Genomic DNA, 11,604 nt, shown 5'->3' with positions numbered 1-11,604 from the left:
CGCCGGGTTTTCATGATGACGAGGATATGTTGGAAAGGGTACAGAGAAGATTCACAGAGATAGTGGTCTTTGGAATGTGGAGTACGAGGACAGATTGAGAGAATGTAAGTTGCAGAGCCTCGCGGATAGGAGGGAGAGAGGGGATATGATTGAGACATATAAACTGATCAGGGGGCAGGGGGTTGTTATGGGGTAAATATGGAAGAGATTTTTCATAGAATTGGAGAGGGAAGTAAAACAAGAGGCCATTGCTGGAAACTGTATAAGGAGAGTGTGAGCAAAGGAGTGAGAAGCAGGGTATTTGCATAGAGGGTGGTTGGTGAGTGGAATGCATTGCTTGAGTGTGTTGTGAATGTGGATACATTGAATAAGTTTAAGACGAGGTTGGATAAGCATTGTATTCAATAGTGAATACCTCCCACGATGAGTCTCTGACTCCATTGAGGTCGGGTGTTGATAATAATAATAATAATAATAATAATAATAATAAATCGATTGAAAAGTGAGGTGACAGCAGAATTATCGCAAGTGTTACCTTTAGTTACACCTTATGATGTCTGTAGACAGGAAGACATTTAGTTCCAAATGGAATGAATCCAAAATCTTATACCACTGTTACACGAAACTTGAAAAGAAACTATGAAACTCTCTATGAAAGGGTTGTTAGACCGCATAACTTGAGTATAAAGGCTAGCATTAATCCATCTGTAAGATTCCTATTAAACGTCCAGCAAATACACAAGAGAACGCATCAACATGCACAATTATGAGGTAACTAATGTTTTATCGGGATTATTTCACACAGAAAATAATTTTTCAGTGTAAAATTATAATTTTACACTGAAAAATTGGACCCAACCTGTAGGAGGCTGCGTCCAAATTTGGAAGCATTTCAACGCAGCCTCCTGGATCAATGTGATTTTACTTTTTTTTCCAAATGCATATGTTATGTACCACTTTCCAGATTAAAAAAACAGCCTGTCTTTTTTACGTATTCATTACGTATTCGTTGAGAGTGAGCTCTTCAATATATCGTTAGGATAAAGATTACTGCAGGCAAGGTTTGAATATCATAGATAATGATACTCGTATTCCTCAGTAATAGATTGAGATCTATTACTGAGGAATACGATTAGGAATAAGATTGAATAAAGACTTAATGTTCCTCTAATTAGAAATTGAATCAAACACAAAATACCTTTGCATTTGCTCTAGCACTGCAGATGCAAACACAACTAATGAGATAATTATTGTCCCCACAATCCAATAACACATTCAAACTGTGACATCATGAACACCACTTATCTTGAAGAGATTGTTGAAAGTTCAAACAATCAAATCAACCATGAATTGACATTTTTGCAAAATCATTGTTGTCTTGTATATAAAGAGATGCATTGATTACAAGTACTTAGATGAGAGCGTTTACAAAGAGTATATGATGAGTGATCTATGTACCGTAATGTTTTTCTGCTAACTAGAAGGGAGGTGATGACAGGGGATGATGGTGGAGAGGTTTCTTTTAGCGTAGTTGCCACTTGGCATCAGAGAAAATTGCGGGAAATAATCACTTAATCATGTAACCTTTTCACCTGACATAATTCAACAATTATGGTGACTGGAACGATCGTTGATGTCTATTAAAAAGTGGGACCTAATAAGCGATCTATTTTCTGCAATGTCTTTCTGCTAACTAGAATGGAGGTGTAAACAGGGGATGGCGGAGAGGCTTCTTTTAGCGGAGTTGCCAGGTATTGGCATTAGATATAATTGCTGGAAATATTAATCACTTAAGTCATCTTTTTACTTGTATATCAATTATTGTCATTTAAGGGATCGTTGACGTGGATTGGAAATATGTACTGTAATGTCTTTGTGCCAAGATGATAGGCAGAGGTGCAGGGGTTGTTGGATGCGGTTTCATTGCGGCGAGTTTTCCCGCTGTAGGCTCAGAGAAAGTTACCGAACATATTATCCACATCAGCTTTTCACTAGATACAATAGCAATTACTGTGATTGGAACGATTCGACGTGTGTTAAAGAGGGGACCTGATGAGTGAATTATATTCTGCAATGTCTTTCTGCTAACCAGAATGGAGGTGATGACAGGGGATGATGGTGGAGAGGCTTCTGTTAGCGGAATTGCCAGCATTGGCATTAGTGACAATTGCTGGAAATATTAATCACTTAATCAAGTCATCTTTTCACTTGTACATCAATTATTGTGATTTAAGGGATCGTTGACGTGGATTGGAAATATGTACTGTGATGTCTTTGTGCCAAGATGATAGGCAGAGGTGCAGGGGTTGTTGGTTGCGGTTTCATTGCAGCGGGTTTCCCGCTGTAGGCATAGAGAAAATTACAGCACATATTATTCACATCGACTTTTCACTAGAATACAATAACAATTACTGTGATTGAAACGATCGTTAACGTGTGTTCAAGAGTGGAACTCGATGAGTGAACTATCTCCTGCAATGTCTTTCTACTAACCAGAATGGAGGTGATGACAGGGGATGATGGTGGAGAGGCTTCTGTTAGTGGAGTTGCCAGCTACTGGCATCAAAGAAAATTGCAGGAAATATTAATCATACCATCTTTTCACTTGATAAAATGCATTGATTACTGTGATTGAAAGAATTGTTGACTGGTGTCAAACGCGGGTGTGTGGTGGGTATTGTCTCCGAAAATTAGTAATTCTATTCGCGTTATTTAGTGATGATATTAAATCTCGATATTGAAATGTTAATGAAACTCGTGTGTGTTTATTATTTTTTACAAGGCTAGTAACTCGCAAAAATTTGAACGAGAGCGTTTACGAAGAGTATATGATGAGTGATTTATGTACCGTAATGTTTTTCTGCTAACTAGAATGGAGGTGATGACAGGGGATGGCGGAGAGGCTTCTTTTAGCGTAGTTGCCACTTTTGGCATCAGAGAAAATTGCGGGAAATAATCACTTAATCATGTAATCTTTTTACCTGACATAATTCAACAATTATGGTGACTGGAACGATCGCTGATGTCTATATTAAAAAGTGTTACGTGTGTTAAGGAGGGGACGTGATTAGTGATCTATTTTCTGTAATGCGTTTCTGCTAACTAGAATGGAGGTGATGACAGGGGATGGTTCGGAGAGGCTTCTGCTAGCGGAGTTGCCAGCTATTGCGGAAAATATTATTCACGTTATCAAGTCCTTTTCACTTGTACATCAGTTATTGTGATTTAAGGGATCGTTGACGTGGATTGGAAATATGTACTGTGATGTCTTTTTGCCAAGATGATAGGCAGAGGTGCAGGGGTTGTTGGTTGCGGTTTCACTGCAGCGGGTTCTCCCGCTGTAGGCATAGAGAAAATTACAGCACATATTATTCACATCGACTTTTCACTAGATACAATAACAATTACTGTCACTGAAATGATCGTTGACATGTGTTGAAGAGTGGGACGCGATGAGAGATCTATCTTCTGCAATGTCTTTCTGCTAACCAGAATGGAGGTGATGACAGGGGATGGCGGAGAGGCTTCTGTTAGTGGTGTTGCCAGCTACTGGCATCAGAGACAAATGCTGGAAATATTAATCATATCATCTTTTCACTTGATACAATACATCTATTACTGTGATTGAAAAAATTGTTGACGGTGTTAAACGCGGGTAAGTGGTGGGTATTCTCTTCGAAATTTAGTAATTTTATTCGCGTTATTTAGTGATGATAATAAAACTCGATATTGAAATCTTAATGAAACTCATGAGTGTTCACTAATTGTAACAAAGCCAGCAACTGCCAAAAATACTTTTTTTTATTTTTATGATTAAAAAATATGTTTTCTTGTAATTCAAGATAATACACAAGATAATTTATAAATCTTCCTTAATTATATTCAATGTTTCACTTCGATAGAATGAACTTAATAATTATAAGAATGATTTCAGTTCGCTCACATAAAGCGAGTTTGTCCGCTATAGACATCAGAGAAAATTACGGGAAATATTAATATCATCTTTTCAATTGATACAATACATCAATTACTATGATTGAAACGATCGTTGACGTGTGTTGAAGAGTGGGACTCGATGAGTGATCTATTTTCTGCTAACTAGAATGGAAGTGATAACAGGGGATGAGGGTGGAGAGGCTGCTGTAAGTGCAGTTGCCAGCTCTTAGCATCAGTGCCAATTGCTGGAAATAATGTTTGAATATTTTTTGCTAGTCGGATGAGTCCTTCTCCCCCTAAAGTCAGTTTTTTTAGCTTTATACCGTTATCGTCATCATAATGTTATTCCTGATGTATACTCTCACGGAGTATACAGGATATTATGGTAGTAATACATGAAAACGTTACACCGTTACAAACTTCCGAGCAACAACTTTCCTTAAAATTAATCCGTTGCTAACGAAGATTAGAATTTCTTGTAAGTCATTTTGTACTGTGTCAATTGATGAATGATTTGACGCGGTATAGAAATATATTTTAAATACGTCTTAAAAATCATAAAGTTAATTTTAAAGAATGAAATCAGAAATTTTCACAAACATAAAATTATTTTAAAAACTTAATAAAAATAAAACATTTTCATATTTAAAACGTTTTTTATATATAACAAATATCATACAGAAATATGTAAGTAGGTATTAGATATTCTGTTTCTGGAAGTCATCGTTTTTATCTTGTATGTGATAATATTGATTTCGTATCCAGAAAATGCTTGAAAAACAACATATCGAACGACAATATACCAAAAAAATAATCGATAAACAGTTAATCGAAAACACAATAAAAATTCGCTTTGAAGATGTTATTGAACTTGATTCGAGAATAATTGTGGAATGGAACATAATTCCAATAACGTCACGACAATGATTGTGAATGAGAATTTAGTTTTCGCTTCAATCGCAAAATACACAATGTATCCTGGAACACACACACACACACTGAAAACTGTTTGCATTGAAGTACAGGGATAAGATCTTTCTTCTGAATAAAATAAAATAAAAATATTGAGCTATCACATTGATAAAATTACATTGAGATTTTAATTAGAAAATTAAGAGTATTTTACTTTAGCGCTAGTCTAAATTGAAAGCAGTTATTACTTCCTGGAAAAATGATTGAAGTCATATCGGGAGTGAATACAGCATTGTGCTTTTCCCCACTGGTAATTTATGGGATTGAGATCTGAATTCTAAGACAGTTGACAAAAGTTTTACCCTTTTTTTTGCAACGCTAAAACTTACATCCAAAGAGAAGGGATGTCATTTTTCTTCTTGAGACAGACTGAGAATTTGTAGATACAGACACTCGCAAACAGGAGAATGAGTGATATTATTGAGACTTTCAAACTTCAGCCGGGATAATTCAGGATTTAAGTTTGTGGAATTTTTTGTTCATTCAATTGTCCTAATGATAGATAAGTTTATAAATACCAATACCGAAGTCCTAATGATAAATAAGTTTATAAATACCAATACCGAAGTACTAATGATAAATAAGTTTATAAATACCAATACCGAAGTCCTAATGATAAATAAGTTTATAAATACCAATACCGAAGTCGTCTGTGCCGATACCCAATAACCTACAATTTCCAGTAAAATATAGTATTTTGGGCGAAAGATTCGCCCAAAGATAAGGTGCATAGTGCCTTGTAACGAGCCACGTGTTTGTACCCTGCATACATTGGATGAATATGATGTTCTGAATGCAGTGCACTGGAAGCTGGGAAAGCTGTGGGAGCTACGACTGACGCTACACTCTTTACGGTGCAGATGGACAGGTGTGGTTGTTGCCAGATGAAATTATCTTACTAGAGTGCATGATCCCAATTATGAAATTCAGAGGTGGGGTGTGATGGTATGGTCCTACTTTTCTTGGTTTGGTCTCGGACGTCTGTTTGTGGAGTTGGCTTGATTGACAGTGTGGATGGATAGCGTATGCGCTCTCCGACCAACAGGTCGCGGGTTTGAATCAAGCAACGGGCATAAATGTTTGCATACCGCTGTAACCTTCGATGTGGCACAGCATGACCTTTGCTGTCCTTGCGCCAATTAAACCATACATTATCATTATCGATTTGTGGTGCCACGCACATCGAATTCCGGGACCAAACCAACAAAAGTAGGTCCATACCATCACACCCTACCTCTGAATTTCGTAATTGGGATCATGCACTCTGGTAAGATAATTTCATCTGGCAACAACCACACCTGTCCATCTGCACCGTAAAGAGTGTAGCATCAGTCATAACTCCCACTTCCCAGTGCATTGCATTCAGAACATCATATTCATCCAATGTATGCAGGGTACAAACATGTAGCTCGATATTGTTGAATTAATGAAATTTGTTATTCACTTGGAAAGAAAATTTAACAAGCAAGTGGAAAGAAAAGCAATACGGTGATAATTATGTTTCTATTATGTTTAAAGGGGGTAAGAGTTTTAGTTCTGATGGTACGATATTCAAGTCCGAAGGTTTGGCATCATAGATTATTTTTTCTACTGTATCTATTGGTCTCAGTATTGGACAGATAGCCTCATCAGTTTAAAACCCCACAAAGTTTCATGCAAAAATAAAAGAGATTCAATTGTTGGAAACTGGCATGCTAATCAGCTTTGACATTGTCTCCCTCGTCACTAATACACCCCATAAGGAAACGACAGACTTGCTAACGCAAAAATTTCCATCCGATATTGTTGAATTAATGAAATTTGTTATTCACTTGGAAAGAAAAAATTAACAAGCAAGAGGAAAGAAGAGCAATGGGGTCTCCCTTATCACCATTCCTAACCAGCCCTTTTCAAGAACACTTTTGAAGAAAACATTTTCACATTTAAACAAAAACTAAAAATTTGGCTATGATATGTTGATGACGTGTTTGCTGTCTGGGGTCATTCTGAACATGAACTGCATGTTTGTAGATAAAATCAACTTTCTTCATCCTCGCATCAAGTTCACGCTAGAAAAAGAATCTCCACACGGTATCTCCTTCCTAGATGTACACCTCCAAAGAAAAGAAGATGGTTCCATCTCCACTTTTGTCTAGCATAAGCCAACATTTTCACGCAAGCTTATGCTAGATTCACAATTCTTCAGCTCATCATCCATCTGAAAAATTTGGTATATTAAATCATTAGTAACCAGATCACACAGATTCTAAGCCAGAGAATCTTTAAACCAATAATTGGAAATAATCAAAAATACAGTCATACAAAATGGATACAATCCAAAAACAACTAAAAAATCATCAGTCACTTCCCCACACATCAACCTAGACAAGAAGAAGCCCCATAGGATTCCCATACCTTATGTCAAAGGCATCTCCGAACGTCTTTCAAAAATCATGAAGAAATATAAATTGGCTGCTACCTACTAACCAATCAACCAGATCCACAATTGGTTAATTTCTTCTAAAGACAAACTCTCATCTCTGATGCTACCTGGCGTTTACAAGGTCCCATGTTCCTGTAAATTGGGCAGAGTAGATCCATTAGCAAACGCATTTCGGAACATTAAGACCATATCCGTCTTATCAAATCACAGAAATCTGGCCTCTCACAACACAGAGTTGAAAACTCAAACCATAGGATCCATTGGAAAAAGACCAAACTTCTGGCTAGATCTTTATATAAACAAAGTGCTGAAGCAGTACGTCACAGACCAAATTTAAATCGTAATGACGTTTTTACTATCCCTGATGTATATAATTTTTATATACATCATCTCATTTTAATGTAACCTTCCCCCAGATATATTTTAATTTAATTCTATAACACACATAGAGGGATTCCGTTGTGAGCATGCGCCCTAAATATTATTATTATTTGTCACCTCCAGGGAATCCAAAGACTCATCGAGGGAGGGTATCCACTCTACAACTCTTCTTTCACCAACTGACCGCAAACCGCCGACCACCACAACTGGTATTTCCACAGACAATCATAAACATCCATGCCCACGGCGGGATTCGAGCCCGCAGCCTCTTGAATGAGAGCGGACACGCTAACCACTCGGCCAGCCAGGCTGGCATTATTATTATTATTATTTTATTTTATTTTTTTTAATTTGAGGAATGAATTATACTTTTTTCCATAGGTAATTATATTAGATTAGTGCGTTTTCAATTAATGTGCCTGTTTTAAAGAACGCATTAGAAGCATTAATTGAGGGAATTGCTATACATATAACTTGCCTACAAAATAATTTATCATAAAATTTTTGCTAACATAGGCATCCTTAGGAAGAAATCCCTAAAACAAAGTGCATGCTTTCATAACAGAAAGTTCAAACAAGTCCAAATAGTGTAATGTAAAAAAAGAAAAAAAAATAAAGATAAAAGCAATTAAGATGACCATAAAGGATAAACATAATCACTGTGTAACAGCGAATGCATGCTTTCCATTTTAAATGTTTGCAAATAGTCTTCACAAGAAATGTTAACTGTTATTATTTTGCTTGTAGGTTTTTAATTTATTCATGATATTTCCCGACAAAGTTTTTTCATGACACTAGTCGAATTAAAACAGTTTCTTTTTGACTTCTTTGTGTGTGCTTTAATACCAAAAATAGTGATTCTAATATGCCTTCAAAATCAAAGCTTTCTCCACAGAAGCCTACATAATGAAGTACAGAAAGTGTACTTGATAACTGAAATCACTTGAATGCCCCTTTTCTAGTCACATATCTGGGTAGCACTGCAAAAATAATTGATATCAAATCATAAATTCAGAATTGTATCCAGATATCCTTGATAAGAATTACTTGTTAAAAGGACACTGCACGATTAAGGTGAAATCAGTTAAGACAAATGTGCATATTTTTTATGAAGAGGTCACAAGGGAAATCAACCACAATGATGAATTTGATGCAGTTACTTGAACTGGCAATCTTTGATGGTATTGCTCATAAGAACCCACTGATAATGTAAATAGGTATTCATGTTTCCTCCTATTAATATGGAGAGGAAATTGACAAGACATGAATAGAGGTTAAGAGGGATGTTTAGAACTAGGAGCTAAGTGATTAGGAGTGGAGTACCTTCAAGGTTTGTGCTAAGGTGCCTACTGTTCACAATGTATTCACAGATGATTCAGGTTTAAATATTACGAGTAAAGTTGCTCTCTTTGCTGATAATATTATGTTGATAGATTTTACAAAGATGTGAGAAAGTAAGCTAAGCACATATATACATAAGCCAACCTGTATTTGCAGTGTCTACGTTTAGCCATAATGGTAACTATTTGGCATATAATTCACCTGCTGTTTGTTTTGCTTATAGCATCAAGCTAATTTGTCTCAGGTTCTATGGGAACTAGCTTTCTTCTAGTCACTCTGGTTTTCCTCTTGAAACATAAAACAAATTCGAATTACTTTGGTAGTACATGTACCGGAAAAAAAGAAAAAAAAAAAGGAATTTGTGTAATTCATGGCCCACCAAGGGTGGACCATGAATTACACATGAATTATATTTTGGTAGAAGGAGATAATAATAATGTAGCAATAAAAACATTGTTTATAAACCAGTTATTCATAATAAATCTGCATGTAATCAGTAATAATAGGATGATCACTAAGCAGCCTTCAGTTTAAATTCAGGTTGAGGTCAACTTAAGACTACTTAACAGTCAAAACTTATCAGCAATTTTATATATATATATATATATATATATATATATATTTTTTTTTTTTTTTTTTTTTTTTTTGGCAGTCATTTTAATCCAACAGTCAAACTTTTTAACCAATATTTGAGGTTAGCAAAACATCAAATCTACCTCTATTCGAATTTGAATTATTTTCCATACCACTTAATTGTTAGTGCTCTGAAGATACTGGTTTGAAATCCAGGGAAATATCAGCAACTTAATAAATATCTTATTTGTCTTTGTGGTGTTAAGTAGTTATAAGAAGAATAAATGACAATCCCTTATCCTGTGTACACACACACACCGATGAAAAAGAACATACTTTTAAATCATTGTACAGAAAATATTTTTTATAAATGGTGGAGAGAAGGAAGAGGGGAGATATGATAGAGGGGAGTTGATATTGTGGGACTTGATAATATATAACCGCGTATTCTGAAGGAATGTGCCAGAGAGTTGACACCTGCCTTGACATATTTTTTTAATACGAGTCTTGCACTTGGTCAAGTCCCTAAAGAGTGGAAGGAGGGCGAGATTGTGCCACTTCATAAAGGAGGTGATCGAACTCAAGCATCAAACTATAGACCTATCTGTGTGTCAGGTGTTGTGGTTAAGTTGTTGGAGAAGCTTGTGAGAACTAGGATCCAGAGTTGGGTTGACAACAATGGTATAATCTTTGATGGACAGCATGGATTTGCTAAAGGGAGGTCGTGTTTTAGTAATCTACTTACTTATTACAATAAAGTGACTGCTTCCTTGGACAGAGGAGAAGGATACACAGTAATATACTTGGATTTCGCAAAAGCTTTTGATAGAGTACCTCACGATAAGTTGATAATCAAACTAGAGCAGATGGGGTTGGATATTAGATTAGTGCATTGGATTGGAGACTGGCTATCTGATAGGTATCAACAAGTTGTGTATGGGGGTGCAATATCCAGGAAAAGGAAAGTCACTAGTGGAGTGCCTCAGGGATCTGTTTTAGGGCCATTACTATTTAACTTGTACATATTAATGATATTGGCAAAGATTTGGATGGAGATATTCAGTTGTTTGCAGATGATGCAAAGTTGGGACGAACCATAAAGAGTAGTGAAGATGTTGTGGCCTTGCAAGAAGACTTGAATAAATTGAGTGATTGGGCAAGCAAATGGGGAATGTTGCAAAATGTAAGGTTTTAAAATTTGGAAAACAAAGATGGGATGCAGAATTTATGCTTGGTGAGAATATATTGTTGGAAGTAGAGGAAATAAGAGATATGGGAGTGATAGTGGATAAGGATCTAAAATTTAGGGGACACATCGCCAAAATTGTGAAGACAACACAAAGACTTCTGGGAATGATGAGGAGGACACTGACGTGTAGAAGTAGGGAGATTCTTGTTCCATTGTATAAGGCTTTGATTAGGCCACACATGGACTATTGTGCCCAGATTTGGTCACCTGGTTTTCAGAAGGATGAAGAGATGTTGGAAAGGGTCCAAAGGCGACTGACTAAGGTAGTTTCTGACCTCTGGAATGTCGAGTATGAGGAAAGATTGAAAAGATGTAATTTGCAGAGTCTAGTGGAGAGAAGGAAGAGGGGAGATATGATAGAGACCTACAAGTTGGTAAGGGGTTGTTATAGGATCAATGGTGGAGAAGTTCTACAGAGAATAGTGGGAGATCAGGGGAGAACCAGAGGTCATCCCTGGAAACTGTATAAAGAGGGTGTGAGTAGGGGAGTGAGGGACAGGTTTTTTTCATGCAGAGTTGTGAATGATTGGAATGCCTTGCCTGAGAGTGTGGTGTCTGCAAGGAGTTTGAATGTGTTTAAGACCCGGTATGATGAGATGTGTGTGAGATAAAAGGACCTCCTAGATGAGTCTTTGACTTCATGAGGTCTTGTTTAATAATAATAATAATAATAAATCATTGTATATGGAAGAATTATTAAGGAAATGCATGTTGAGAAAGAGTAGTGTTA

Source organism: Typopeltis vanoorti, chromosome 8 (assembly GCF_054136105.1).
Source record: "Typopeltis vanoorti isolate ZY-2024b chromosome 8, IOZ_Tvanoo_1.0, whole genome shotgun sequence".
Taxonomy (NCBI): Eukaryota; Metazoa; Arthropoda; class Arachnida; order Uropygi; family Thelyphonidae; genus Typopeltis; species Typopeltis vanoorti.
This window is presented reverse-complemented; position numbering follows the sequence as displayed.